Raw genomic sequence first — 18,361 nt, forward strand, 5'->3', positions numbered from 1 at the left:
TTTCTAAACACTGTACAGTCTCGGAAGTTTATCCAGTTCCAAAAATCACTTAAACTTTGAATAATCTGGATCAGTGTCGGTTCTTTACAGCTACAGAGCTCAGGAGCGGATACCATCAATTGGAGGTGGTACCTGAAGGTATGCTGAAACAGAGTGTACCGTCCCAGCAGGACATTATCATTACAAACGCATGCCATTTGAAGTAAAGAATGCACCGGCCCCTTTTCGGCGGTTGTTAGATGGGGTGCTGAGAGATTGAAACCCAAAAACTTGTTTGGTCTATCTCGATACATTATCGTCTACTCAGAGGATTTACCACAGCATGTGAGACGTTTGGAGGATGTCTTTAGTAGACTACAAGCGGCATGTACGACGCTAAGTGTGTACAAGTGCCATTTTGTGCAAACTCGGGCAAACTGTCTGCTGGATGTGACTAGTCTCCGTACAGTTCAAACCGATCCTCGTCTTCGAGACGCAGTTCAGAATTATCCGATGCCACAAATAACCTGCGGGGCGGCCGGTGGAATAAGAATTATTGCTCGCCATCTTCGCCATCTCTTACCACAGCTAGAGAGCTATGTTTGCTGTCAGCATGAAAGCTATATAGAACATACTGACCATACTTTCCAGTCTCCAATTCCACATTCTTCTTGTGCTCACTGAAAGGAATGCTTCTACCACCTATTTACTCAGTGAGATCAGGAACTATGATTATAAATAAAAACTTAGAGTTCGAACTGATTAAGGTATTTAGTAAAAGTTCACACGCACAAACGTAGTAATATCCCTGACAGTAATAATAATGATGTCACCATCACTATGAGCAGTTCATAGGCGACCTCTAAGGTAAGTTTAAATTAAAATGGTCTTTCGCCCTGACTTTTAAGCATCAAAGTGAGGATAAAATCAGAGAGATTGGAGCCCACACAGGGGCATACCGACAATCTTTCTTTCCACGAACAATATGAGACTGGAATAGAAGGGATAACCGATAGAGGTACTCAAATTATCCTCTGCCACACACCGTCAGGTGGCTTGCGGAGTATGGATGTAGATGTAGATGTAGAAAGTCAATTGCCAGCCTCGGTGGCCGAGTGGTTCTAGGCGCTTCAGTCTGGAACCACGCGACTGTTACGGTCGCAGGTTCGAATCCTGCCTCGGGCATGGATGTGTGTGATGTCCTTAGGTTAGTTAGGTTTAAGTAGTTTTAAGTTCTAGGGGACTGATGACTTCAGATGTTAAGCCCCATAGTGCTAAAGCCATTTGAACCATTTTTGAAAGTCAATTGTCAGCCACAAAAGTGGAAAATAATCTTACCACTTACCAATCGGTCTTGTTAACATTGCAGGCGGCACACAAAAACTTCCGTGAAATATAAGCGATCTTGGGTGGTGTACAGTCCTCTCGAGTTCAGTTCCTGTCTCTACCGAAATCATGCGTTTCGAGGCAGCGCGTAAGTCGACTTTCGACTGACGCTGCCAGAGTGCTAGCTCGATGAAAAGTTTGTGTCACTACCTTTCAGGACACATTTAGATATGGGCGCAGGGGACGGCCGAAAGCCGGCCGAAGTGGCCGTGCGGTTAAAGGCGCTGCAGTCTGGAACCGCAAGACCGCTACGGTCGCAGGTTCGAATCCTGCCTCGGGCATGGATGTTTGTGATGTCCTTAGGTTAGTTAGGTTTAACTAGTTCTAAGTTCTAGGGGACTAATGACCTCAGCAGTTGAGTCCCATAGTGCTCAGAGCCATTTGAACCATTTTTGACGGCCGAAAGTAACATCTGCCTTCATCTGCTGTGTGCCCAGGTAGAAGCAAATAAATGGCCGCTTTCTCGGACACAGACTATTTAATAACTCTGTTGTGTGTCAGTTTACAATCTTCGTAATTTTCACATGAATGATGTTAGGTTGGGTATAATAACAGAATATGTTTTAGCTCGACTGCATTTAAACTTCGCCAGCTAGAATTTTTAGAACGGAACCGACCGTAGAACATGTCCTCTGAACTACAAATGGTTCAAATGGCTCTGAGCACTATGGGACTTAACATCTATGGTCATCAGTCCCCTAGAACTTAGAACTACGTAAACCTAGCTAACCTAAGGACATCACACAACACCCAGTCATCATCTGAACTACAACTTTAAGAGTCCTTGTATTGATTGTTATTTACATCAAAGTCTTGAAACTTGTTATATCTTTATTATTTCGTTGATGTAACCAACTGCTGCAATCAGAACTTTCTGTCATTAATGTAAATGATTTTTGATCTATTACAAATAAGCACGTTTTTCTTCAAAATTTAGTTTTTAGTAAATTACTTGAAAACTTAGAGGTAGCATAGTGGGGGCACATAGTTAATGTTTTTATATCAAACTGAAGTTTATGCCAATTTTTATCTTGCTGAGTCTAATATTTAGCGCCCTCAATTTTTCGTAAAAAGTCGATTTCAACCAAAATATTTCTCCATCTACCTGATTGCGACACACATATAATCATTCTGAACAATTTTTGGCTTTCTAGCTTCATTTTTTAGCGCCACATGTTTTTTACTTAAAACAATATATTTAGAGAAACATACTCATCTGATCACTCTGAGATGTAACAGTTTAAACATTAATATACTGTAGCATATGTTGACAAAGTTTGGAAAAGCTGCTTTAATTTTTAATTTAATCCTTAGACTATGCCGCAATACTTAGTATGTTACGCACAGACGCATTATGATGACGTGGAGCTAGTAGCAGTGAACTGGGTAAGTCCCGGCACACTCGCTCGCCTCTGTATCTCTCAAATGACACAGCGCCACATACGAAGCAGGTACAGTCGTTCATTGGCCTCTGTAATTATTATATAAGGTTCGTGAAAGACTTTGACAAAATACCCGGACCCTCGACCAAGCTATTGAGGAAGGGGTCGAAATTCCATTGGTCGTAGGATTGTCAGGAGGCATTTGAAAATTTGAGTGAAATATTTCTTTCACATCCAGTGTTGCTTTTTCCGGATTTCGGCAGACAGTTTATGCTTTCGTAGGTGACGCATCAAATGAGGGAGAAGGTTGTGTTTTGGGACCGAGGGTAAATGGTCGGTAACATCCGGTAGCCTACGCTTCAAGGCAGTTAAAAACGGCGGGACGTAACGACTGAACAGTGGAGAAAGACATGTTGGTGATATTTATGGTAATTCGTATGTCCGATGCTAGCGATATGGTAGGAAGTATAACGTCGTGACAGACCATGCCTCATTGAAATGGTTGCTTGGTTTGAAAGATCCACCTAGTAGATTAACTCGGTGGGCACTTAAGATTAGTGCGCTCGAGTATGAGGTAATCTCTAAGCCAGGGAGGACACACGCAAAGGCGGATTCGTTAAAGCGCAGGTTGGCGATGTTAAGTACGCTGAGGAAGACCGTTGAAGAGTGGCAGCGGACACAGGCAACGGATAAGGAGTGCCACGCATTTAAGCCACAGACACGTTTCGTTATGCACGAGGGTTTTTTCTGTAGAATGACGAGGAGTGGACCACGTGTGGTGGTTCTAGAGGGTTTTCGGAAGGACGTCTAAGATAACAAGGACCATAAACTGCCGGCCGCGGTGGTCGTGCGGTTCTAGGCGCTCCAGTCCGGAGCCGCGCTGCTGCTACGGTCGCAGGTTCGAATCCTGCCTCGGGCATGGATGTGTGTGATGTTCTTAGGTTAGTTAGGTTTAATTAGTTCTAAGTTCTAGGGGACTGATAACCACAACAGTTGGGTCCCATAGCGCTCAGAGCCATTTGAACCATTTTGAACCATAAACTATGCATTTATATTACTAAAGTGTGCTACGCTTCTGTGTACAAAACAACTTGTTGATTTGGAGTGTCTCTAACACACACATAACTTCTTTGGGTGCATAGTCATTTACAGGATTCCAAACCAGCTTTCCTGAATCAGGTGGTACATTAAAATGGACAACAATCTCTAGCGTACATATTCGCAGTTCAGTTGGTAACACCTTCGTGACTGGCGTATGTTGTGACATTGCCTCACTTTCAGCTGTTGTTCCCATTTCCTAGGTCCCAGATATAATGAGTTCCACTGCATTCTGCAAAAGATCCAATTTGGCCTAATGTTCCTCTAGAAAGTCTAGTCCGAAAATCGCAGAATAACCCTCACCAAAATTTGTCAAAACTTCCATGCATTCATAAAAACTCCTAGCTCCAATGTTAAAGTCGTGCGTTGTTGTCCCTAACGACTTAACGTCTTTGTCACTTGCTCCACGTAACTTTCATCTTGGAGACCAAAGTCTCTTCCTGCCTAAGAGATGCAGATTAGCGACTAGCAAGTGTGATTGCTCCTTACCCTGTGTTATGCCTGACAAGCAGCTTCCCGTCTCTGTATACGTGTGTACAGTGTTGCATTCTACTGCGAATACATTCCCGTCTCTGTTTACTAGCACTTTCACTCATGACGCTTCCCTTGTTTCTTACTCCGTGATTCTTATTCCTGCAGTCGTGCCTTATTACCAATTTGACAACATCCACGTACATAAAAATCCGTTTGGCGGAAGTGCTACTGTAGACGGCCCTTACGTCCGCACCTGTCACACTTAACTACAGAAGCGAAGGCTTCGCTGACATTGTGCCCTTTCGTCGCAGTATCTATTTCCTCCAACCGTTTGGCGTCCTGATAGTTTTGGACAGGTCAGACGAAGCCCTCTCTGCCTGACATATCTGTGGAATAAGAAAACATCTAGAGCCCTATTTTCAGCTTCATGCAAGGTAACTGAATCAGCTCGTGTTCTTTGTGTCAGCTTATATTTTTGTGTAGTAATCTTCTGTATTCTATCCGAAAAAGACTCCACTGATTTATTCGTTTGCTGCCTTAAAACTATTCAGTTCCTCTCTAAGAAAATTTCACGTGATTTGCTTCCGATAACGCTGGCACAAACCAAAAGCCGGCACCTTGAATGGTCCTACCTTGCCAAGTACCTCACGATACATTACATTTGCTTTAGCGTCGCCCATTAACCGTAACATATGCAAACATGTTTCATTCGTCCGAATGCATAACTCAGCCGTAGCTAATACAACTGTAATGAACACAGTGGCATCCTACGCTGTTTTCCGGAAAAAGGCATTATTAAATTTACTGCTAACATATCGTGAGGCTGGGAGGATGCACTTAACACCATCCCAGCTTCTCCTCTCCCTGACTGTAATTGCTGTTCTGAAGCTTGCAATGGTTGAATTTGCTTACGAAAGTCTCCGTTTCCTGCCCATTCGTTTTAACATGCTGTCTTTAAGCAGTCAGAATATCACCCATAGTAGCAGCACGTGTTTCTATCATTTTACGGATACTGCTACGGTTATTACAAAACAAAGATATGGAAAAAGTACAGTTGTAAATATTTCATCTTCAGTGCACCGAGACAAAAATGCATGTGCGCGCTGCATGAATAGTGGATAAGACTCTTGACTGTGTGTGTGTTTAATGTAATCTGTGGTGCGCTTGGTCGCCAGTCAGTTGTGCTGTATTAGGGTATTCTTATTAGAGGCATAGTAGCGAGCAGTTGAGTTTTATAGAAGGAGATCTGATATTTGTAAATATGGGAGAAATTATGTGGAATACCTTATTAAGGAGATGAAAACTTGTTTACAAAGATATTTCTTTGACTGTATGGATGGAGAAGATTCTTGGAGAAATATTTCAGGGTAACCAAAGCACATGCAAGAATGAAGTGTTTGTTTGTTAAAATCATTAACTGACGGAAATCTTTGTCCTTTATATAACTGCCAATACTCATGATTAGTGTTAATTTGATTTCTTTGTTTACATTACGTTACAGATAACGCAATTGTTTAAATATCTGTAATTTCTGTAATGAAGGAATTCCGTAACTTATGTTGTAATGGTGTACAGTCCTTCTGACAATAAGAAGAGTTTAACTTTTCGATAACGCTTTACTGTAAAGTAAAACCCTCCTCCATCAATCTAAGTAAAGTTTTAAATATTTTGTCGTGTATGCGTTGCACCTTACGTCACACGCAGCCAGAGATTGTTTGTGAGAAGTAAAGAAAAATTTAACAGTGAGCAGACTATGTTTCTTTAGCTGGTGCATTCACTAATTTTAATGTTCTTTCGAAAACGTCAGTACACCAGACACAAAATAGCATTCTGAGCAAGAGCTAAGTTATTTTTCTTTCAGGCAGATCTCACTTTGCATTTTTGTGAGCAGACAGTACGTAGTCGCCGGGAGGGGTGGCCGAGCGGTTCTAGGCTCTTCAGTCTGGAACCGCGCGACCCCAACGGTCGCAGGTTCGAATCCTGCCTCGGGCATGGATGTGTGTGATGTCCTTAGGTTAGCTAGGTTTAAGTAGTTCTAGGGGACTGAAGACCGTAGAAATTAAGTCCCATAGTACTCAGAGCCATTTGAATTTGAAGTACGTAGCATTTTTAACTACTATGCTAAGTAGGCAGATTTACTTACAATGAACTTTTGAAGGTATCTTAAACAGTTATTTTCTTACGAGTTGATCAGTATTTTATTTTTTTTGGTACTTGAAGTCAGCCGTTGCACTTCATGTTAAGCAACTTTCATAACGTACTTCAGTACTGAGTTTCACTAAGTGCACCATTAGTTTCATTTGGGATTTAATTACATTTATGTTCATTAGTACAAATTCAGAGTTTCACTAAGTTTAAAGGTTTGTTTCACGACAGCGCTCACAAGCGCAATATAGAGCCAACCAACAGTCAGTTTTCCTCAGCAGTTGAATATGATTTTATAACGACATGTTATACGAGGATAATGCTCTTTGAAAGAGAATATTCAGTAGATCACGTATAGATAAATTACAGTACAAACTTACAATACTACACACAACAATGCGGCAAATTAATTCATGTGCCGGATCATAAACCTGCGTGACTCTGAACAGTCCCCTGCCAAGTGTCCCAATCTTCTACATATATCACGTGTAACCGGTACTCCCTTAGTGCATGGCAGCTCAAGGCCTGATAACTTACAAAATTCGCTCCTCACTGGCGTTAAATTCATTTCCCTGGCATTACCTCTAAACAACAATAAGTGTAGAGGTTCCTGCAGTTTCACAAACGACACTCGAAGAGCGGAATAATATTCTTCTGCCTCAACATGGCTACAAACAGGACCACACTTAGAAAAAATGCTCTCTCGCCCCATTGCATTGCCTCGGGATGTATCTCCAGATGGTAAAATTGATGATACTATAGACTTATTTTTGCTACGGAGGAAGCGGCTGACAAAGTCACTTATGACATCGGTTTTTTAGTGGTCCGGGCTAAGTCATATGTTATTGTCAGCTTGACGGAGTGTGCAGCGTGGTGGAGCACGCCAGTGTGCGCGCTGTGCACTTACGGCGCAGCATTAGAAGAGCAAGAATTTATTCAATATTGTTCACATAGTTCCCATGTGTCTGCGCCGATGCTGGTGGTGGTGCAGCGTCAAGGAAGCTGTTACTGCTGTCTAAGCGAACTTCAGCGGGTGTCGCCCTCGGCATGGGACTCACATTATCACGCAGTCGTGCGGGTTGCAGATCTCGGAGGCGGCCGGTATAGCCCGTAGGACAGTTGAGAACGACCAAGGATGGAGGCTGTGAATTACAGGTACCGGAGCACTCTCGCTGATGTCGAAGGGGTTGTGCTCAGGTGATCTCTCAGCAGTTCCGCATGGTGTGGAGACGGGCCAAGGACGGCTGGGGATGCAATGGCTGCCTAAGGTATAATTCAAAGCAGCAGCTGTTAGCGCGTCTCCCGAATACTGCGAGAGGTGTGTAGTGCACTAAGCACCATTATTGAAGCCTTAAGGTATTCCCATCAGTGGCTGCGAGGTCGGCAGCTCAAAGTGACAGCCTGGTGGGCAGACGCGTAGCAGTCTCGGAGGCTGAAGCCATCACTGTGAACGCTAGCAGCATAACACAGACTGAACACAAAGACTAGGACGCAGTATGTATTACTCCTGTTTTGAGGCAGTGACGTTATGTCAGACCAACGATGAACGAATATGGCCTACTTTACCGGCCTCATCAGTGTACTTCAAATGGCTCTGAGCACTATGGGACTCAACTGCTGAGGTCATTAGTCCCCTAGAATTTAGAACTAGTTAAACCTAACTAACCTAAGGACATCACAAACATCCATGCCCGAGGCAGGATTCGAACCTGCGACCGTAGCGGTCTTGCGGTTCCAGACCGCAGCGCCTTTAACCGCACGGCCACTTCGGCCGGCTCAGTGGACTTCACCATTCCTATTTCACAAGAATGGTTTTCGGAGCTTCAGCTTGTTTCTTTCCCGCCAATCAGCAGGTTGATAGGTGTACATATGAAACTGGGACTCTCTCTTACGAAATGAAGTTGAGTTGTTACAAGGACGTGATGGCTTCTGCTCGCTTGGGTCACGTTGCTGAGTTTAGTATTAAAGTTTCTCGCCTGCACCCGGTGGGGCAATCGGCCGGGTTTGTTTCGTTTCACACAATGTCTGCTTTGTGCCGGCATGTCGTTTTGATTGCGGCACAGGGTGTTGGTCTGGCTTTCCCTGGCTTGGCGCTGGCTGGGCAGCTAATATAATATTTCTGCTACGTAACGGTAAGTATATCAGTGCATCAGCACCCATTGTCCGTATCCCCCTATCATACTGGCACCACTGGGCATGTGAACTCTCGCCGTGGCATGTTCTGTTACAACTGTTTAGTGACTTTTGGTTCAATACCTCCTGGTGTGGCCACATACTAGTCTGTTGAAGTCATGCTAATCCCACGCCGACAGCCAGAATTCTTGCACACAACTGTGTCGTTTAGGGTCGTATTTGGGTACAACATACGATCTGGACTCCTATGTTTTGAGAGTAATATTAATGATGAACACTGCTACCACCGGATTCTACAACTCGAAAACACTGGCACTCTTTAGCTGTCTTCACACCCCTTATATATTTAGGTCAACGTTCTGGCACGTGTGACGAAGAATGTTGCATAAGTTATGTACTGTGTTAAGAGCTGGTCTAATATCACGAGTAGTTAGAGCGTGTTACGCCCATATTTATTGAAGCTATGCTCTGTTACAATGAATGTTTATGACACAATAACGGTTTTGTAACACTATATGGCTACGAAGTAAGCAAAAGAAATTATCACAGCAAAACACACTTGAAGAAATTTCGCTCAAAGTGAGACAGATATGCATAGCTTGTGTAACTGGACATCGCGTACTGTTTCGACCGTATCACTCCTTCCCATAAACAATTATCATGGCTACGTGCCGATAAGCTAGAGATTTTTTGCTGTATCGTCTTCTCAATCTTTGCACATCTACCTGCTTATTTTTAACTCTCACACAGCTACCTGAACAACAGAGCCGAAATACTCGTTCTCAGTAAAGTCAAATTCTGGTACTAGACCAATTAAAATCCTTTAAAACTTCAAAAAGGGTGTTAATGGCCCACCTCCTATGACAATAGCTATCTCTTCTGCAGCTAACTCTCGTCAACTCTCCCTCCCCCACCATTTCTATCTCCCTTGTCTACATGATTCTCCTTTGATATTCTCTTCCATACTGAAAGCCATTGTCACTTTCCTTTTAGTTCCTCCTGTTTCGTTATCCGGTGCATTTCCTGTAATGCTATACAAGGCTTCAAAACCACTAAACTAATCAACCATTCATAGCGCTTCCATTATTTTAATATCGTTATTACCGTTACTGTTATTATTACTATTATTATTGTTATCAGTTCTTACTTCTTATTAATAGCATAAATTATTGATATTAATTATTGTTACTAGTTTGTTATGTAATAAGGAATCAGTATTATTCTTAATGCACCCATTGTTTTATGGAAATTATTAGAGTTCCTATTATTATTATTCTACTTTTGTTACTTCAAATTATTATTTTTATTAATATTGCAAATTGTGTTATATTATTTCTACGTTCCTGGTTAGATAAAAGAGAGGGCCATAAGTCCGTAATGTGTTCAGGCTATATAAGAAATGAATAAATAAAGAAATATATCACTGAATATGTACCGACACCTCAAAAGCGCCTGAAAAGCGAGAAGTCGCCATAATCATTAGACTACCAAACAAAACTTTCACTGTCATTGATTTTTCCTCCACCTATCACTTCCGATCACTACTATCAAAGATTATCCCAAAGCGAAATGTAGGAATAACATCACTTGGAGAATGGTCTTCTACAGTCTTCGTTCTGCACAACACTCGCCACTTTAAATTCAATATGGATAGCGCGACTAGTTTATTTACCTGTATACTAAAGGTTTCATTTATCACATCCCTTAAGCGTTGGAAAGCTTAAATGCTGCGTACTTTAAAAGCTCAGAATTTACACCGAGGATTATCTTTGGTTCTTAATATTAACAGTACTTCAGTGGTTCAGAATTTGTATAAAAGTAACGAAACTAAAATCAGTGCTAATAGTCTCAGGATGCAACATATGTAAGTAAATTTCAAATTTAACGCACAAGTACGAAGTTAAAAACTACTGAAAATGAGTACGTCAAACTGATGGAATATCAAAGTACTTTGTAGCCGATTACTTCACTTTCATACCTAATTGTGTGGTTGGAAGCGTCGTGAGAAAGGAGATACTACATTTCCATCTACTTCTTTCACTATAGGGAAGAAAAAGGAAACATCAAGTCACTTAGTGAAATCTCGTCGCTCATAACAATTTCTCGAGACACACGCTTCACCTCATATTTAAATTTTAATTTAGTCCTTGAGAAATGCGTCCTTAGAGTTTACCTACCTTAATTAATGAAAACACTCTGTCAGACCGAGTTTATTTATGGAAGAGACTTATCTTGGGTACATAACGATCGTCATCGTCCTCTGGAAGCAAACCTGGCGCCAGCTGCTGTTTCCTCTCGCTGCACGGATCCCATCTAATTTGCTGTTAATTTCTTGAGCATATTATTTCTTCTAGAAAAACCCTCCTCCTCCTCCTCGTCCTTCCTCTACTACTGACGTTTCTTCTTTTTGTCCAGCATTTCCCCCACTTGTGACAGTCTCTCTTATCAATGAGTAACAGCACACCCACTGTGTGACAGTTTTTATTCCCTCCCTGTAGCCTTATACGTCGTCCTTCTTAACGAAGGAAAGTCACGTGCACCATCTGCTTACCGTATAAGTGGATTCTGCCAGCATTCGTATTTTAACTGTGTTTGCTTGAGCACATGCTTAAAACTTGCCACGTTTCCTGGTACATCAGAACACAGGCCCATAATGTGACGAGTGGAAAGACCCTAATCTGGTCAGTTCCTTCCCTCGAATACCAACGTACTACCTGGCCCCGTAGCCGACGTTGCTAATGCGCAACTGTGCGATGGCGTTTCCAAATACTGGTGGCGGATGAAATTTTCACTGCCAGTATTTTGCAGTCCCCAAACGTTATATTATACGTACACAAACATTATATTATACACGCTTCGATTACGCTAACCTGCACTCTAGAAATACATACGAGACATCTCTCACATACTAACAAGGAAAGGGGAGGAGGACCACCTTTTCCAACAGGCTGGTGATCCCATCCCGTGGGATGTCCCAGTCAGTAGTGTTATATGACCTTTACTTTTATTTCCCTCCGTGCTGCTCTTAATGTGCACTTGCGGTTTTTCTTCTAGAAATACATCTCCAAAAACTAATCTGCTGTGTTCCATCCAAATTTTATAGGTAGTCTTGCATGGTTGTCCTGATATCAACGTTTTATTTTACACGCTTATTTGTTGATACGGTTTGGTTTCAAAACTTGTTGATATTTTTAATTTGTTTTCTACACACTCTTCTCGGTTCATTTCATTCAAGGACGGTGATGACCTAGCCCTTTAGGGTCCTAAAACTAAAACCACTTCAAATCACATCACATATTCTAATATTCCAATGCCAGAAACGGTAAACATTATAGAAGATAATCTTAAAAGACAAAGTACATTCCCACATTCAAACTGCTAGAACTAAGAACAGAGCAGTTTTAAGTTCAGTAAAGATTTAAATTTACAAACTGAAGTATTGCTAATGGGATTCTCAGTGTCTGGACCCTTAGCAAGTATATTTATGAACCATATAGAACATATTACTTCTAATTAAATAGTGTCAAGTAGGTCATACATCCTCTAATGGATTATACTGCCACTAATACTGCTTTATGATTGATTTTTCAAGGAGTCGAGTTTTAGGGGCAGTTCTTTCTGGAGTGCCGCATGGTCGCTGTGCTGCCTGTTTAGTAGCTACGAGCCATGCTTTGTGAACCGTGGCTGTCTACACACTGGCAACACTGCCCCTGCCACTGCAATCTGTCAATCACAAAGTAATGTTAATCAGAACGTAGAGAGGTGAGTGACATCCTGTAACTGATAGATGAACCAAGCAGTAAATTTGACCAACTACATGCACACATAAATTTTATCGATGAGAAGATAAATGTTTCAATAGAAAAAGAGCAAAATACACAGTTAAATATTTTTGGATGTTACCGTAAACATTCAGAAGAGCCAATAAATATTCGACATATAGCAAAAACTACAAATATGGATAGAATAATACACGAGACATCAAACAACCAAACTGTCACAAGTAAGCAGTTCTAAGATACATGCTCCACAGATTAGATCTTGTACAATTAGACGCAAATACCTACCGAAAAGAAAAAATGGCTCTGAGCACTATGGGACTCAACTGCTGTGGTCATAAGTCCCCTACTTAAACCTAACTAACCTAAGGACATCACACACATCCATGCCCGAGGCAGGATTCGAACCTGCGACCGTAGCGGTCGTGCGGTTCCAGACTGTAGCGCCTTTAACCGCTCGGCCACTCCGGCCGGCTCCGAAAAGAAAAGAATACCATCATGTAAATATCGACAAATAATGGATACAAAGCAAACTTAGTAAAAAAGCAAATCAGTAAACTCAAGAAACAAAAAACAGCAAACGCACAGTTATCACCAGCACAAGAAAAAAGTAGCTCATAAAGATATAAGCCATAAGAGTATGAACAACACAGAGTAAGGAAAAAAAAAAGACAAAGTGAGAGATGATATACAGTCACATACTAATGCAAATATGCACACAAAATGTTTAAAATTTTGAGGAACAGTTCCTCTATTAGATCATCAAACTGACAATTAGGTTCAAAAGTACTTTCCAGAAGCAATAGAAAAAACAGATATACAAAAAAAAATCAGGAATCTACCAACGAAGAAGTAATTGTTGATCTGCATCAATCGACTGCTGTACTGACACACCTCATGTGATATTCATAACTAGTTTAAAATCATCACTAACTGAATTATATGCCCATCAGTTAATAAAATAGTTTTCGCTTGTAATTAGTAATGTTAGCGACTGCCACAATTAAGCTGACTACTTTTCCCATTAATTCCTTCTCTTTCGTACTGGCCTTTTTCGCATATTTAGAGTTTAGCAAGGTACGTGACAAGCCAAGCTGGAAGCAAAGGCCCAGACCAGTGACTTCGTGTCTGGATCGATTTCCTCCTGGGACTCGCGCCTCATTTCCAGAGGAAAGCACGAGGGGATGAGACGAGCTGACCACTCAAGGCAGCTACTGGATGGCGACCCTGATGCGTTTGACACTGGTGTCTGTGAGTCACGAAACTGCAGTTTTTCACATACGCACCCAACGCAATAGTTTCACACAAATCGTACAACATAGCATGACAAATACCAGCACCTGTGCAGAGTCTCAGTTTTTATAGGCACTGACAGCTGGCAAAAACTCATTTCAAAGGAGCTTCTTTTGCCCTGCAGAGTCGCCTTCTGGGATCACTGGACAAGGGCGATCTGTGAGAAGGGACAGTCCTGCACTGTGAACAGGGATTATTTTCTCTTTGCGAAGCAATGAGCTGACTTTCTTGCACTGTTTTTGCAGTGTGATTAACTTCTGAGCTAAAAAGTTGTAAGAGGGCTCTCCATTGGTTAATCTAAAAAAAGGGTAGTACGAGAGCTCAGGATGTCAGTGTCCGAGAAATGGGGATATGTAGATGATCTACATCTACATCAACATCTACATCTACATTTATACTCCTCAAACCACCCAACGGTGTGTGGCGGAGGACACTTTACGTGCCACTGTCATTACCTCCCTTTCCTGTTCCAGTAGTGTATGGTTCGCGGGAAGAATGACTGCCGGAAAGCCTCCGTGCGCGCTCGAATCTCTCCAATTTTACATTCGTGATCTCCTCGGGAGGTATAAATAGGGGGAAGCAATATATTCGATACCTCATCCAGAAACGCACCCTCTCGGAACCTGGACAGCAAGCTACACCGTCATGCAGAGCGCCTCTCTTGCAGAGTCTGCCACTTGAGTTTTGCTAAACATCTCCGTAACGCTATCACGCTAACCAAATAACCCTGTGACGAAATGCGCCGCTCTTCTTTGGATCTAACCCACACTGATGAGCAATATTCAAGTATAGGTCGAAAGAGCGTTTTGTAAGCCCAAAGTGCAGCTACTCAGATGTCCAGTATGGGCTGTAACTGTCGCACGGCAACGAAACTTGGTACGAGGGGCATCCAATAAGTAATGCAACTCATTTTTTTCTCACCCAATTTCGGTTAAAAAATGCGGAATATGTTGTGGAATATCGTGGATTATTCTCACTTCTGTCACTTTGATTTCCTGAACTCCGATTGGTGCTGGCGCTATACGTAGCCTTCAGAATGGCATCTGTGACGGAGGTGTGTTCTAAGCAGAGGGCTGTCATTCGTTTTATTTTGGCGGAAAACCTGCGAATCCCACATATTCATAGGCGCTCGCAGAATGTCTGAGGAGACGTGGCCGTCAACAAAAGCATGGTGACTCGTTGAGCGAAGCGTCCGTCATCATCGCAAACGTGTCCGATCCTCCGAGTGCCGACCTGTCGTACCCATCTGTGAAACCCTCAGGAAGTTTAAGAAACTTATTCAGCGTGTTCGTAGCCTCAAAAATGCAAACGAAGTTCTCCTTCACCACAATATATATTCTCAAGTACAGAACTTAGCTGAAGGGTTGCAGTCTAACCCAAAATTGCTTAAGAACTGAGGACGTGGGTGTATCAAATGGTAAATGTTGTGAAACTTTAGCTGTATGTGGAGTAGTTGTCTTGTACACTAAGATACGATTGAGCAGCATTTTGCAAATCTTATTACATTAGTGCATGGGAACTACACAGACACGTCGAGAAGAGAAAGAACTTGGGGTCAGAGGAGAATGCACTGTAGCTTAGGATATAGGAAGAACGAAGTTCGGTTCAAGATACGGCGAAGAGGACGTCCTCAAGGGATCATGTGGAGAGCAGTATGGCGTAGGATATGCGACAGAAGACACTTCGTCTGGAGATTTTATAGAGAGTTGACGTGTTGCAATCTGCAGCAGATCACGCCACTCGCTACTCGCGATGGAACTAAGTGTCCGCCCCGATAGCTGAATGGACAGCGTGACGGACTGCCGTCCTAAGAGGCCCGGGTTCGATTCCCGGCTGGGTCGGCGATGTCCTCCGCTCAGGGACAAGGTGTTGTGGTGTCTTCATCATCATTTCATCCCAATCCGCCGCGCAGGTCTCCCAATGTGGCGTCGAATGTAATAAGACCTGCACCAAGGCGGCCGGACCAGCCCCGTAAGGGGCCTCCCGGCCAATTACGCCAAACGCTCATTTCCATTTTTCCACGGAACTAAGTGCTGATAATGGTCATAAATCGCAGCTTGAGTGAAAAGGGTATGAGAATTACTTTGCGTTTGTAGGCAAGCTGTTGGGATTTGGTGGATTTCGCGAATTTAATAATTCACAAGTGACTGAAGCCTCATGCATGACTCTATCAGTAATGTGCTTGCATGTGTAGTGTTTTTATTCTTCTTGTTTTTATTCACTGCGTATCCACGGCGGATTTATCTCCCCCTCATTAACGAGTAGCTTACGGTTTTATGTTACGCACCTAAGACATTGAGTCTTTGGCGGAACAGTCAGCTGTTAGATTAGTACTGTCCCATTCCAATACTTTTTAATTTTCTTTTCCTCGACATTTCTTCTGATCGAACAGATCCGGTAATAATTTGTTATTCATGTACGTTAGCAGGGAACTTCTTAATAAACAGACCACTGTTTCATTTTGTAATTAGTTGACCATTCTGTTTGTTACTCTCTGTGTGGTGCAACACCCACGTCTCATGTTTCATAGGGCTATCCATGTCTTATTTGTTATCCAGTCCGTGATACCTTATATTTCACTGCCGTGAGCCCATGGGGAGTGATCTGATAATGAGCCAATCCAACCGATGCAGATCATTCTGACATCCGCAGGAATGTGTCGGAAGCTCAAATGTAGCCTCGCTACATGCGGAGAAAAATATACAGGTCAGACCAGGAGAATGTTTGGCTCCGTGTGACCTCCGTCTTCCGAATCGTCCCACTGGACAGCGATATAACCGACCATGATCACATATGCCTAATGAAATTTTAGAATGAGTGAGGTTACCGTTACCGAAGGAAATTAACACCTGTTAGTAGGAAGAAAGTGTACAACGGTCCCTTCTGAGGAAAGAATCTATTCTAAAATTAAACTAAATATTTATGATAATTTTGAAGTGGGTGGAATACAGTGCAATCGCTCACGAACCGCACAGGAGGGGGGGGGGGGAAAGGAATACCATACCATGTAATATTTACTACAAAAGTCACTGATGATACAAATAAAACACTGATTAGCTAAAAAGGTAATTAAACGGTTGCCAGCGCGATAGGGCAATGAATCTCCAGAATCTTAAGAAAGGTAATGGCAAAGAAATTCAACCATATAATCACTGGCGTGACAGCAGAAGGATGTCACGTTTTTCCACAGCGCAACAGTTCACGAGAAAATAAATGAATCAGAAAGCACTCATTTTGCAGTTACTTATACTGAAATACTAAATTTTGAAAGTAAAGCTGAACAAAGTTACTGGTAAAATACGAGTAAATGATTGGCTTAACTTAAACTTCGTTGTGCAAAACATAACTTTCAGTAACCTCAGTGTAACGTAATGCAAAATTTAGAAAAAGGAAGCAATTTACTCTTGGTTAGTGAGAGATTGAATTGAATATACTCTGAGCAATTGAAGAATAGGTTTTACTTTTAAAATATCGACAATAAAATACATACCAAGCCAGCAGAGGTCACCCGCTAAGCTAAATACATAATAAATGAAATGTGCATCCCTAATTTGTGCTGCATCATTAGTTATTAGTTGTGCCAGTGAAATTTTACATCACTTTAAGTGAATGAAGTTAATACTTGAAATCTGAAAATTAGTTCAGCTTCTGTTACGCAATACAAGACTGAATAGTAACTTAGGCATAAAATTTACACTGAAACTGGTCATTAGCAAACACACAAAACTGGCAATCAATAGTTAATCAGTTTTTATGTTCTTACTACACTCGGTGATGGCATGGAGAGGAAAAGGGACTATGCCTGGTAATAATGTCTTAAGACAATGACATCACAGGTGCCCTACAAGTTTTAACTATTGCAAGTTATTATTCAAGTTAGTCATTCTATGTGAAAGAAATATAACTGGATAAAGCCTCTACATTCCTATATCTGGCAATTAACAGTCTTACGATGATGTAGCTGTGCGATGACGAATGTAGCCGACGGCAATGCTGAGCTGCTGTTGTTGCTGCTGCTGCTGTTCGATGAGAACTCCGAGTCGCCTCCAGAGCCGGAGGACAGGATGCAAAGTTCATGTTAGGGTACTGAAGTGCAGGACCAGTCATTAAACCTTTACTCTACACTTAGTAAATTGAACACCAGAGGAACAGACATTTGACGGACTACACATCCTGAAAATTCTTCCATTGAATTTCAGTCTGTCACCAGTGTTGTTGGCGATAATTTTATGTGATCATTCCATTTTAGATTGCTCCTTACACATGTCCTAGGGCTCTTATGGAAGCAACTGTTTCCAGTGACTGTTCTATCGTTTTTTATTCATAAAATAAAGGCTCTTTCTGCTTACAAATCCGATGTACATTACATTTTTTTATGTTGAAGGTCAACGGCCAGTCCCAACACTAAGTACTGAATCACGGCAGGTCTTCCAGGATTTCGCTACAATTGTCTAATCCCGAGACTTTTCTGCATACAACAGCTTCGTCCGCCAACGGCCTCCAGATAACTCTGACGTTGTCTACTATGTCATTTATATGTATTGTGAAAAGTAATGGTCCTATAACACTCCTCTGAGGCATGCCCGAAGACACTTCACGTCTGAAGATTTTTCTCCTTTCAGAATGATATGCTGTGTTCTCTTTACTAGAAACTCATCAGTCCAATCACACAGTTTGTGTTATATTCCGTAA

This window comes from Schistocerca americana, chromosome 4, assembly GCF_021461395.2.
Source record: "Schistocerca americana isolate TAMUIC-IGC-003095 chromosome 4, iqSchAmer2.1, whole genome shotgun sequence".
In the NCBI taxonomy this organism is placed as follows: Eukaryota; Metazoa; Arthropoda; class Insecta; order Orthoptera; family Acrididae; genus Schistocerca; species Schistocerca americana.